The 14,187-nt window shown below is 36.1% G+C and overlaps 1 protein-coding gene across 5 annotated transcripts in view; it reads left to right on the top strand.

Annotated features, from left to right (window-relative positions):
* Kiaa0825 (KIAA0825 ortholog) overlaps positions 1 to 14,187 on the top strand; it is a 432,254-nt gene that overhangs the window by 8,684 nt on the left and 409,383 nt on the right. The window contains exon 2 of one of the 5 annotated variants that reach the window (XM_021180151.3): positions 11,800 to 11,845. The exons of the other annotated variants lie outside the window; for them this stretch is intronic. The gene's annotated coding sequence lies outside the window, so the exon portion shown is untranslated. The remainder of the gene's footprint in view (positions 1 to 11,799; positions 11,846 to 14,187) is intronic. 5 annotated transcript variants of the gene reach the window in all.

Genomic DNA, 14,187 nt, shown 5'->3' with positions numbered 1-14,187 from the left:
AGAATTCTGAGTGAGCAATGTAGCAAAGGTGGAGGAGGTGGACCACAAGCCAAGGAGTGAAGTCCACCTCTTACTGTCCTATTTCTGTAGTTAATACAGGTTATGTATTCACTTCTGAAGATTTGGAACGAGGGGCTTGCAGTGAGAGAGAATGCAAAGTTTGTCTTTCTGGGTCTGGATTGCCTTATTAAATATGGTCTTTTCAAGTTCCACCCAATTACCTGGGAAGTTCATGGTTTCATTTTTCTTTATAGCTGTATAGTATTCCACAGTGTTCCTGCACCATAGTTTGATTATCCATTTGTCTGTTGTTGGACATTTAGGTTTTCATTTTTTCACTGTAATGAATATAGTAGCAATGAACGTGACTGAGCAAGTGTTTGTAGAGTAGTACGTTGTTCTTTTGGGCACATGTGTAGCTGGGTAGCTGGGTCCTATGGCAGATTTATGTTTATCTTTTTGAGAATTCTTCCTTCCATACATAGATTTTCAGAGTGGCTGCATCAGTTTGCAATTCCACCAACAGCAAATGAAAGTCATCCTGTTCTGTTGTGTGTGTGTTTGTGTGTGTGTGCGCATGTGTATGTCTTTGTGTGTTTGTGGGTATATATGTGTATTGTGTGTATGTTTGTGTGTGTGCATGTGTGTGTACCTACCACGCCACACCCTCTCCAGCATTTATTGTCAGTTCCTTTGTTGATCTTTGCTATTCTGACTAGATTAAAATGAAATCTTAGTTGTTTTGGTTTGTATTTCCCTAATTTCTAGGCACAACGACCCCCTCCCCCTCCTCCTCCTCCTCCTTCCTCTTCTCCTCTTCCTCCTCCTCCCTCTTCTTCACCTCATTCACCTTCTCTTCCTCTTCTTCTTGTTTCTCCCTCCTTCCCCTTCTCCTTCCTTCTTTCTTTTTTTTTTTCTCTTCCTCCTCCTCTTTGATAACTCTTTATTCACATCCCAGGTACATTTTATAAACAAGTCATTTGTTTCTATTCTTTGTGTTTTGAATTCTTTATATATTATGGGTATCAGTCCTCTGTCAGATGGTAGCTGACAAAGACTCACTTCCTTTCTATAGGATTTCTCTTCACTGACAGATTGTTTCTTTAGCTGTGCAGAAGCTTGTTAGTTTTATGAAGTCCCATTTGTCAGTGGTTGGCTTTAATATTTGAGCAACAATATGTGAAGTCCTTTCCGACGCCTGTATAATGTAGGATATATGCATGCTTTCTTGTAGCAATTTCATTGTATTAGGTTTCAAGTCTAGGTCTTTGATCCATTTAGAGCTAGTTTTTATGCAAGGTGATGATGAATATGAGTTTAATTTTTCTTTATGCAGACATCCAGTTTTCTCAGCACCATATGGGAAAATGCTTTCTTTTTTCCAGCATATGTTTTTGTTGTCTTTGTCAATAATTAGGTGGCTGAGGTTATGCTTTGGTCTTCAGTTCAGTTTTAGTCCATTGATCTCCATGGTTTTTTGTGTGTATGTGTGTGTCACTGTTATATTGTTTTTATTACTATGGCTTTATATTGTGTCTTAAGATATGGAGTTGTAGTCCTGTCACCTTTTTTTTTTTTTTTTTTTTTTTTTTTTTTTTTTTTTTAAATTCAGAATTGTTTTAGCTATCTAGGATTTTTGGTGGTTTCATATGAATTTTATATACTTTTTTCTATTTTTGCAAAGAACAAGATGGGCATTTTGATTGGAATTACATTAGCTGTATTAATAGATTTTGGTGGAATGGTCATATTTGCCATTTGATTCTACCAATCCATGAGCATGGGATGTTCTTCGATTTTCTAGTGTCTGTCTCTAACCCTACAGATTTAAACAATTTTTATTGTAGAAGTCCTTCAATTGCTTATTTAAGTTTATTCTTAGATATTTTATTTTATTTGAGGCTATTATGAATGGGAGGGTGTCCATGATGTCTTTGTATGTTTGCTGTTGGTATACAGAAAAACTATTGATTTGTGCAAGTTGACTTTATATACTTCTACCCTGCTGAATTTATTGTTTCTAGAAGTTTTCCGGTATAATTTTGGAATACTCTAAAGTATAATATCATGTCATTTGCAGATGTGGATAGTTTATTGGAATTCTTTCTCTTGCCTTATTAATTCAGTTTAACAGTGAATAGTGAAAAGGAATGGGGATAGTGGGCATCCTTTTTTTACATTTAAGACCATCTGAAAGAATATCAGGGTTCTCTCAGGACTCTGTAGACCACATGTAGGAATCTTATTTTTCACTTTGTTTTTAGTCTTTCTTTCTTTCTTTCTTTCTTTCTTTCTTTCTTTCTTTCTTTCTTTCTTTCTCTCTTTCCCTCGTTCATCTGTTTGTTTTTAGTATTTTTATTCAAGCCAATAGCCTAGAACTTAAATGAAAAATTAAAGAATCCTCAGTTTTGTCTTAAAACAGTTATATAGACTAGTAGTTGAGAACTGAATCAGGGATAAAATTCAGCCTCACAGTGCTGGGATCACAGAGACTTGTCATTATAAATGTCTCAAGCTGTAATCATTTCTAGAATCCCTGTGAACCTTTTATTTATTTATCAGTAGTAATTTTTAAAATTATCTTTCTTGTTTTCCTAATTTAGTAACTTGAATCTTCTCTCTCTTTTTTCCCTATCTTTTTCTTTCTAAAGATCTTTTGATTTCATTTCCTTTTAAAGTATGTAAGTTCAGGCTGGTGACAGTTCAGTGGCAAAGCACCTCACTAAGATTTGTGATAACTCAAGTTTGATCCATGGCATTGAAAATAAGATTCAACTTGATTTTATCTATTATTCTTTGTTATTTTAAAATATTTAAGTTAGTCTTTATTGTTTCTCCCCTATGTTTATTGTTTAACTTGGACTGCCCTCCTTTATGAAGCTTCTGCAAGAGGGAATTTTATATATTGGTCTCAGTTCTTTTTCAAAGTTTTATTTCTCTCTCTCTCTCTGTGTGTGTGTGTGTGTGTGTATCTCTGTATGTGTGAAAAGTGTTAGGATTTAGAAGAACGATAATATTTCATCACAGAATGAACTAGAGAGATTTTGTATAGCCTCTAAATGAGCTGCTTTTCATGCATCTCTTACAATCTGTAATCCTGTGGTTTTTGCATTTAGTTAAACTATTTTTAATAGCCTCTATTTTTAATATAGCAATTATTTAAAAGTATGTTTTCTAACTTGCAAATTTTTGATATTTGTTCACATTGTTATGTTATTTAGATATTGACCAAAATATCATCATATAATACCCTTCTTACCTCTGATAGTAATTTTTAAGATTTTCCTGTGGAGTACACATGTAGGTACAAATGCTTGTGAAGCGAGGGGTTAATATCAGGTATCTACTTCCATTTCTCTCCATCTCCCCATCAATGCGATCAGAGGCACAAGCTGCTGCTCCAGGCTTGGTGGGTTGTAGGCATATGGAATCAGTTCGTCATCCTTGTGTGGCAAGTACCTTACTGAGTAAGTCTCACTTGCCCTCTCGTTTATTATTAATACCGAAACTCAATCCTATTGTGGCTATTATTTGCATGGTCTTTTACTTACAACTTATTGATTCTTGTATTTATAATCAACCTTGTCTTTGAGCAGAATATGTATATTAGATTTATGTATGTATGTATGTATGTATGTATGTATGTAACTACTCTGACAGTCTGTGGTTTTTGAGGTATTTAGATTATCTAAACTTAATCTGATCATTGATATGGTCAAGTTTCTATTTTCTATTTCATTTAATACTACGTTTTTTTTTTTTTTTTTTTTTGGTTTTTCGAGACAGGGTTTCTCTGTGTAGCCCTGGCTGTCCTGGCACTCACTTTGTAGACCAGGCTGGCCTCGAACTCAGAAATCCGCCTGCCTCTGCCTCCCGAGTGCTGGGATTAAAGGCGTGCGCCACCACGCCCAGCTAATACTACGTTTTTAAGATTTACTTATTTTATGTATGAGTTCAGTGTGGCTCTCTTCAGATACACACACACACACACACACACACACATACACACACACACACACACACAAAATGGGCATCTGATCCCATTACAGATGGCGGTGAGCTTCCTCCATGTAGTTGCTGGGAATTGAACTCAGAACCTCTGGAAGAGCTGTCAGTGTTTTTTAACTACTGAGCCATCTCTACAGCTTTAATACTATCTTAATCCTTTTTTATTTGTTCTTTTTGTGTTAAACATATTTAATGTACAGTCTAATTGCTATGTTAACTTATTTATTTATTTATTTATTTATTCTCTCATATATTATATGCCGACCATAGTTTCCTCTTCCTCCTTTCCTCCCTTCCCCCCCATCCACTCCACTATTTCCCTTCAGAAGAGGGCAGGCCTTCTGGGGAGAGAAGGCAACTAATGTTAACCCTTTTTTTTTATAAGTTGATTCCTTATAACCGGACCAATTTTGATCATCCTAAGTGTAAATATTATTTTACTTAAATATACTTGAATTTCTCCCTTCTCATCTTGCTATTGGCATACACATTAGATCCCTGCACCACATTAGTTGTGCTGGTATCCATTCTCTTTCTTACATGTACATATTCTAAGAATTTGGGGTTGGGGGAGGAAGCAATATAGGATTTTCCCCCACCTTTGAGACAGTCTCCCTTGACCAACTTGGCCTTGACCTTACTCTACAGTTGAGCATGATTTTGAACTGCTGTTCTTGCTACTTCTTAAAAACCTCGATAACAGGCTTGTATTACTGAGCTAGCTTTATACATTTGTTAAAATTAACCCACAAATTTTACTAGTTCTGGAATGCTTATCTTTTGTTATGTATTTCTGTTACAAGTTAGTGTCATTTTCTTCAATATTTCTTTTTACGCAAGGCTGGTAGCAACTCTTTCTCAATGACTATATTTTGCCTTCAGTTTATTGATATTGTAGATTCAAAATGCTTGACACTTTTCTTTCTTTTCTTTTCTTTTCTTTTTTAAAGATTTATTTATTTATTTTATGATAGTACACACCTCTTCAGACACACCATAAGAGGGTATCAGATCCCATTGCAGATGGTTGTGAGCCACCATGTGGCTGCTGGGAATTGAGCTCAGGACCTCTGGAAGAGCAGTCAACTGCTGAGCCATTTCTCCAGCCAGACACATTCATTCATTCATTCATTTGAAAGCTTTGAATATTTTCTAGTATGGACTTCTTTTTACCATGGGATGAAGTTAGTGATTAATGATATTGATGCTCACCTGTGTCATAGTTTTCCCTTCAGAGGATGTTCTTTTTGTCTTTGTGTAGCTTGATTATATCTTGTTATGAATGTCTTTATTCTGCTTGTGATACTTAAGATTCTTTGATAGATATGTTAATGTTGATCATGAAGTTTCTTATGTTTTTATCTATTATGCCCTCACATGTTATTACTTTATCTGTATCCCTTGTTAAGATTCCTTTTATGATTTTTTCATTTGTTTGTTTTTAATATTTGTGATTTTCTCACATTTCTGAATCTTTGTTCATAGTTTAAAAATTCTTATTTCTTTCTCTTGTTAAGGTTAAATAATTTATATTCATTTAACTTAAATTATTATTTCTTTTTTTTGTGTGTGTGTAGAATCTGAATGTAATTTGTCAAATCGAGCATCAAACTTTTTATACAGAAGAAAATAGGGAAGTTGGGTGACACACCAGCAAGGTACAAAGAGGTTACTGGATTCTTACACAAAACAGAGGAATGCAAACACAGAAGGTCTAACAGGAACCACCTGGGATAGAATTCATTGTTAACAACTGGGATCAACAAGAGCTCTACCTAAGATTCACTTAATCTTAGAAGCCAGGGTCAAGGGCTTCTTGCCCTTGCCATAGTTCCTATTTTAGTCTATTGTATAGTCCACCTTTCCCTTAGGCCCTTGTAAATATGTGCGTATGGGTGTAACTCAGCTATCTATAGTTCTAAGTATCTATTCTGGTTCCTCTTTAGGTCTCAAACTTCCTTTTTCCTAGAAGATGGTAAATTCCTGTGTAGGGCAGTGACCTAGCTTTTATTCAAAGTGATAGTGTAATGCCAGAGGCAATTCTGAATGCCACTGAATGGGCAACATTCTTCCTGAATTCCAAGCCCATGGTCAGCTCAAGGACTTTCTAGGACATTGGAACACTGGTGAAGGCTTGGCTATGTCAGAATTCAATCTTAAAAGGCACTTATAATAGGATAATACTAAAAGAGAGCACATGGATCCATACACCAGACTAACTCGGAAATGGAATATTAATGTATGGGTTAGAGAGGACGCCAGACTCTAGGAGGTGAGTTTCCATGAAACTCTTTGCCTCTTGAGTAGCTTCCAAGCCTCTCGGCCTGTCAAGCTGACTCCACCAGAGTGCGTGGCATTTCTCCCTTTCTTTTTTTATTTTTCAGCCGAAGTTCTAGGATGTCCCGCCTCTTTGTAGCTACAGACCTCAGGAGCACTCTAAAGATGAGTGGAAACACAACGATTACTAATAAAACAATGTCAAAAATAATAACAAGTAGGATTATTTATTAAACCCAATCCAGGGGGTTCAATGCACTTAGGTTGTTTTTTAAATCTCTAGCCAATTCATCAATGATCCAAGTGTCTAAATGACTTTTACTAATATCTGAAATTTCTGCCTTTCTAGCCTTAATGTATGTTATATTCTGTCTTATTACTAAGCCTACTACTTTTAAGACATCTTTTACTCTTGCGCGCGTCCGACTCCACCAGCAAGAACAACACTGCAACAGGATCCTTCTGCACACGTTTATTGGGAGAGCTTGATTGTAGAGGCGAATAGACCCCAAGCCCAGAACTGGTGCTGCTTATATAGGCCTAGGAGAGGCGTGTCTCACACCCGGATTGGTTGTGCTTGGTTGATGCTTACCACCTCATTTGCATGCCTACATCTGATTGGTTAACTTCTCTCTCATCTGGTTAATTTTGGTTAATTCTCAAAACCTCATCTTGGCAAAAAAACTTTACTGCCTATGTATGCGTGGTGGCCAGCAGAAGCCAGCGCCACCCTGCAACGGCACATGTGGCTTCCCACATTTTACCTCCAATTTTTTATAATACGTTACTCTGACAAAGCTATGGAAATATTCCTATGTTTATCATTAACAAAATGAGCAGTATGTAGCTGTTGAACTAAGGCTATAGTAGATACATTTTTAAAGTTTGCATTCCCAGTTTATTAAACCAAGGATCATTTCTAACTCTAATAGGCAGCAAAACATAAGCAGGTCTCTTTAACAAAATCATCACAGCAGATTCCTTATCTAAATTAGGATCTACACAATAAATTGATTGACAAGAATTACAACGAATATGAAAAAGACTTGTCAAGATTGGTGATCTTGACTCTTAAAATTATTTAACAATAAGCATATAGGTAAGGTACACAAACTTTCATAGCTATAAGGAGCTGGCCTGAATGGCCAAAAACAGTGTCTCTGACGAAAGCATCTTGTACATTCTCTGTACCAGTCTCTCCTCCTCACGAGACAGCTTTTTTAGTTGTTTTTAAGTTGGCACCAGGTTGGCACTCCTTGCTGCAGCCCATGGTGGAGATAGGAAGTTTCTTCATCTGTTTGCAAGTGGTTGCTTTCTGATTTCCTCCTCCTCTGTGTGCTCACTGTCAGGGCACTCACAGGTCACAGGTCAGCCTGTCACATTGGAAGCAACATGTTTTTGTAGCATTCTGCTCTGGTGTCCCTGTTCCAAGGCGCCAACTGCCACACACCCTCTGGGCCCCTTTGTCTGCATGGAATGGGTCTCTGGGGCAGGTGAGCAAAGCGTTGGATGGAATGACAGACAGATGCACACAGGAGAGGTTGTGTAGAATCTGAATGTCTTATTATTTCTTTAGTTATAGACTGACAAAGGCTTATAATGAATTTTATTTACTGTTTTGCAAATTCAAATTCATTTTCATTTTGTCACTTCTGTATTTTTATTATTCATTCTCTTGCTCATGCTGACTGAGAACTTGCAATCCTTTTGCCTCTACCACCCAAGTAACTGTATACAGATGTTCATCAACATACCTGCCTGTTTCCCCCATCTGTTTTCTGTTAAAAATATAATTATTAAAATGTTGAGAAGCCCTAGCTATCCTGGAATTCACTGTGTGAGCAAGTCACTGTTGGCCCTGAATTAGCATAGATCACTCTACCTCTCCCTTCCAAGTGTTAGGATTAAAGGTATGTGCCATCATGCCCACCTAGATCACAGCTTTAATATCTACTTTAAAGTCTTTATTTTAAGCCAGCAATATGACAGTATGCAGCCCATTGCTCTTAGCTTTTCTTCTGTCTTTATATCTTTATATCTTATTGAAAACTGGCCATTTTAGGTCATATATTGTAACAACTCTAGATTCTGGGTTTTTTTTTTTAATTATTATTATTCTTTTCCTCCTTAAGGTTTTCATTGCCACTTTATTTTTAAATTAATTTCCCTATAATAAATACATTGTGATATATATACATATGCATATATATACATGCACATACATACATATATGTATATATATAAATAAATAAAACTTAATGTTAGATGCTCAAAATGCTTGTACTTTTAAAGTCGTGTTTTTAGTTTTACATTTGTTCCTTGGACTCACCCTGTGTTTTTGGAGTATGATGGTGCCTGTGTTTATAAATTGTGCTTAAGCTCTCAAAATGTCATAACCTTTCAAGTCATGGAGGATCTCTGTAGTGATGAAGGAGTGCTTTGTGTAAGACAGACCAGATTATACTTCCTGTGGTCTCCTTTTCTGTCTTCTCTTTCCATATCCTATCTTTGTGCTTCTTTGGTCTCCTCTTTCCATGCTGTCTAATTCGGCCAAGTCTAAGCACATTTGTTCCAATTATGACCATGATGACCTGGAACTGATAGAACTGTTATTGTTAGCTGCCTGAGCTTGCCCACTTCCAACATCTTCACTTCCCCTGACAGGCATGAATGTGTTAAATGAATTCTCTTTGGCCATTGCAGAGAAGTTTCTGGTCCTAATTGTCTTTCTTCAACTGAATAAACATGTGTGCTGACTAAATTGTAATTGACTGCAACAAAAGTAGCTAGAATATTGCTATCCAAAAGTTGTATTTTAATTTTAAAAATGATTTAAATCTTGAATATTAAATGATAAACTTTAATTAGCTTTAATCTGAATATGACAAAGAAATGAAATATATACTAAAAGAAAATGAGCTAAATAAATTCAGTTAACAAAATGTAATGTAGTTGAGCCAATGATTATGGCCCATGTCTTTAATCCCAGTACTCAAGAGGCAGAGACATGTGGATCTCTATGAGGCCAACCTGACCTACAGAGCAAGTTTCAGGACAGCCACAGTTACTCAAAGGAACCCTGTCTCTAAAAAACAAAAATAAAAGGTTTTAAACTATAATTAGTTAAAAGAAAAAAAACAAAAACACTTTCATGTCATTACAAGTAAATTCTCAACTGAACTGTTAACTGTTGTCAGGTCTGCCTAGGTCTATAGTTTCTTTATAAGGAGAGTATTTGTGAATGGTTCTTGACCACAGTAGGAAGTCCTACTTCTGGTCTTGTTTTGTGAATAGACTTTTTCTTCTCTTGATTTTCTTAGTTTGGTGGAAATTGTACATGTTCTATTAATTATTTATGATTTATTTTGGGTAATTTTTAATTTTGTCTAGATATCAAATGTAGACTTTTTGTTCCAGGAAAAAAAAAACTTAGCTACTGTTGATGAATTAAAAATTAACTTCTGCCTTTATGCTTGGCATTTTTTTTTCACATAAATCATGATAAAGGGGGAAAAAGGGGATTTTGAAAACGATTGAAATTACCTTGTGTTTGGTGAGCACTGGTGGGGAGGAGGATGCTTTATTGTGGTAAACACACCATCAGACAAATACATAAAATGATTATACCATTCAAAATGTAAACTGCATATAGATAAATTTAACAGTCAGTAAATACAGGAAACACCCATGAAAGTAATACATGAAATGACATATAACACACATAGTTTAGAAAACTCAATGTGGACTGGCAGTGGTGGCACATTCCTTCAATACCAGCACTCAGGAGGCAGAGGCAGGCAGGTCTCTGTGAGTTCAAGGCCATCCTGGTTTACAGTGATTCAAAGACAGCCAGGGCTGTAAAGAGAAACCCTGACTTTAAAAAAAAAGAAAAAAGAAAACAAACAAACAAACAAACACCAACTCTCCTCCTCCACCCCACCCTACCCCTGCCCCCCCCCCAAAAAAAAAACAAAAACAAAAACCCTCAATGTCATTGTCTGGAGTTGTAGCTTAATAGCTGAATGCTGGCCTAGCATGCTTAATATCCTAGGCTCAATCCCATGGAGAAAAAAACTCAGTGCTGTCCTGTGGCTCAGTTTGACCAATGCAATCTCACTATATTGATTGAAAGAATAAAATACTATCACAGGATGTTCTGAATTACATGTGAGAACAACAACTCCCTAGGCAAAAATAATATAGTGTACTCGTTGCAGACCAAGACAGACTCAATGGTGGTTAAGTTATTAATGGAATTGTAGTCATGGACCAAAATCTCAGAGATTTAATCAGAATCTTCTTAAAAAGAATCTCAATTATCCTGAGTATCTCTAACAAAGGTAGATACTTTTAAAAAATGGCAGCCGGGCGTGGTGGCGCACGCCTTTAATCCCAGCACTCGGGAGGCAGAGGCAGGCGGATTTCTGAGTTCGAGGCCAGCCTGGTCTACAAAGTGAGTTCCAGGACAGCCAGGACTATACAGAGAAACCCTGTCTCGAAAAAACCAAAAAAAAAAAAAAAAAAAAAAAAAAAATGGCTTATATTAGAGAATGGTTAGATAATATTGTAACACAAATACCAAATGACAATTACAGAACCAATTTTTTTACAAGTCTGCCTAGAAAATGGAGGGAAAGATGGCTTTACTAAACTGCCTGGAATAATGAGTAACTAAACAGCAAAAACCAGTTGGATTGAGTCATATTGTCTGTTTTTCATGGTCCAGGACCAAAGATATCCTAAAGAGAAATAAATACTTGCTTCTCCCTTCAACATCACTACTTCAACAAACTACTGAAACTTTCCCCAGGAAAAGGAGAAGGAGAGGCTGTGTCTCAGGAACAATGATAATTCATGCCGTCTGGCAGTTTGTCAGACTACCTTTCAAGAGAGATGGAACTGGGATGTTGATGGCCAGAGATGGATGGGGTCACACCTTGACCTGGACTGCTGGCTTGTACTTATCTCTTGCTTTCTGTTTAATCCTAAACCTACTGTCAGGACCAGCAAAGATGGATTTCGGAGTCAAGGGTCACTGGACTGCTTTGTTTTTCATCCCATTTTGACCACAGTGATGAAATCTTTCTCTGCTTTTCACTATTCTTTCTCTTTTTGAGCTATTGAAGATGAGTGGAAGAGCCTAACTTTTGGGGGTATTGGTACCCCAGGCTCTGACCCAAACAACCCCAGGAATATCAATGGAGCTGAAGTTCTTTAGGAATGAATGATCAGTATTTAGAGAGTAAAGTTTGAAGTGCATAAAGTGCCATTATTACGATGTACCTACGCTCTGGCCCTTTTTTCAGGAGCCCATAAGCTCATGGTGTTATTTATCCCAACATAATTCATTCAGTTCAAACCTATAGGGCTTGTGTTTTGAATCTATTTCCCTCCCTCATTGTGTCAGTGGTGAAGCATTGTCTAATTATAGATTTGGAAAAGGCTGCTGAAGAAACATTTCTGCTAACAACTTACAAGGAAATCTTTTTTTTTTTTTTTTTTTAATCTGTTTAGGATTAGGAGACCGGCTTAATCTTAGAGTCTTCTGAAATAAAATTAGGTAAGCAATGCTTTTCCTCATATTTTGAATAATTTGTAGGTTTCTATAATTGTATTCCTGTGGCCTCTTGCAGAATACAGTTAGTGTATTTCTTTAGGAAGTTAGCATGCCAGCCAGCTGTCAGCCTTATGATATACCTGGTGTCTGATGTAAGGGGAAGCACAATTCAATTTTAAACCAAGTTTTCTGCATGTCAGTGCAGATGGGCTGCCACAATCTCTCTTATTGATGGTTTCTTTGAAATTCCCCACTCTACATAGTCTAATTTTATTTTTAAATCTTTTGTGTGAGATGAAACCATCACTAACTGACTTTGTCTTTAGTTAAAAATCAATGCATTGAGTGAAATAGTCTGTACTTGTGTTGCCCCTTCTCATTTCTACAAATAAAATACCACTACTTGTTTAGCTTGTGACTTGTCTAAACATGTTGAAAGCATTCACTACAAGGCGTAATGCTCAAGCTCTGAGAGAGAACTCTGACAAGTTCACTCAAAGGGAAAAGAGGAATAATTGATAAAAGGCACTGCAGATAATGATGCCAGTCAGTGATTGGAAATGCATAGGCTCACCTTTTAATGAATTAGATTTGTCAACAGCCAATGTTTTATGCACTACTTCTAATAAAAGTGGCACATGAGGAATTGCAGTTCTTTGAGGATGGCTTCTTCAAAGCTTTAGGATATCTTCAATTCCAAGACATTTTTAAATAATAGATATTTAAAAGTATGTTTAAATAATATTAAGGTTATGACATAAACACCAAATGACAAAATTCGGGAGTTTCAAAGAAGCAGCTGACATGCCGTCACTGTTTCACCAAGCAATTGTGTCTTAAATTAGAGGATAACAGGCTGATTTGGGGATTTTCTGTCAGTTTAACTTTAAGTTCTCCTGGTGTTTTGGTTGGTGTCACAACCTTAATGTCAACTTTTCAAATAGATTTCTATGTTTCCTTTAGTTTGGGGTCATTAAAAATTGCATCTGATAAATCTAAGTGGCATAAATAGGTCACACTGAAGTGAAGTTTCTTGCTTTCTGGAACTGAGTGACAGCTAATACCTGCCATGTCAAATAATAAAGTTAGCTCAGGCATCTTTGTAAGTTTTCTTTTGCAGATGTATTTGCTTTAGAAAAACATGGTCTGATGTTGGTATAATTCTGCACATTCTGTTCTTCTTGCGTGCGTAATCCTAGTGATTTAATATTGGCAGTTTTTGCCTCTGATATTATTTTTAAACATGAAATAGCAGGTGATCATGGAAGAGACCAAGGTCAAGTGATAGATGATGAGATGTTTTTCAGGTTGGGATTTTATCTTTATTTCAGTCCTAACTTTACTATTTTTGACCCACTGGTTCTTACCATGTATCATTCCTAAATCACCACAATTCTGAAGTTTGTTTGTTTGTTTGTTTGTCTTTCCTAAACCTCAGTCCTTAAACAGCAAGAGGAAATTTTAATTTTAAAGCAAATCTTATCTATATTTAAATATAGATATTTCTAATTTAGAGGAAGCTTTTCAAATAAGTGAATTGGAACATACTATGTACCTACACTATGTAAAGTGTCTTCTGACATAGAAATGAATGAAGTGTGGTCTTTAAATAGTTGAGACCCAGCTAGCTTCAGGCAAATTCAATCATACAAGGCTCAGATTTGTGTATTTAATAAAGCTACATAGTGCATCTCACTTATGTATTTAATGTCCTTTAGTGTGTGAAATGATGTCCTGGTGACTGCTTGTAAAAGAATGATAGCTTTGTTTTTATTGTTTCTGTTAGATCATTTGATTCCAGAAGTGGCTTTCTAATGGGATACAATATGCACTTTAATATTTGTTCAGTAACACCAAGGGATGAGACTGAGTTCTTCCTATATGCTACAGAGTCTTCAAAGTGCAATCTGTGGATTGGCTTGTGTGATCTTTCTTGATAGCATTCCTTTAGTTGTAGAGAGAAGTTTAAGTAGCTCTTAAGTAATAAGACAGAAAGGCCAGGCCAACAGAGTTCTTGTTGCTTAGGAATGTATTAGACGGAATCTTGGAACTACTGAATATCTCCATTATTAAAATAATGACTGAAATTGGACAAACAACTTTAAGCTATGTCACATTTATATGTAGAATATCACCTATCTTTTAAAATAATTTTCAAGTTTAAGTATGATAAGTATGATACTTAAATTCTATCTTTATGCTAATTTGGAGATTTGTTGTCATTGCTGGTACATTAGTAAGATATCTAGTAGTTAAACACAGCAGAGATGACCTAGATCAAAGTATCTGAAAGGTATTATATGAAGTACAGAATAAAATAATTCCAGAACATTAACAGGACTTTC

The sequence above is a fragment of the Mus caroli genome, unplaced genomic scaffold (genome assembly GCF_978045245.1).
Source record: "Mus caroli unplaced genomic scaffold, Mus_caroli_1 scaffold_15, whole genome shotgun sequence".
NCBI classification, from domain to species: Eukaryota; Metazoa; Chordata; class Mammalia; order Rodentia; family Muridae; genus Mus; species Mus caroli.
The sequence above is the reverse complement of the archived record's forward strand: the minus strand, read 5'-3'. Positions and strand labels throughout refer to the sequence as shown.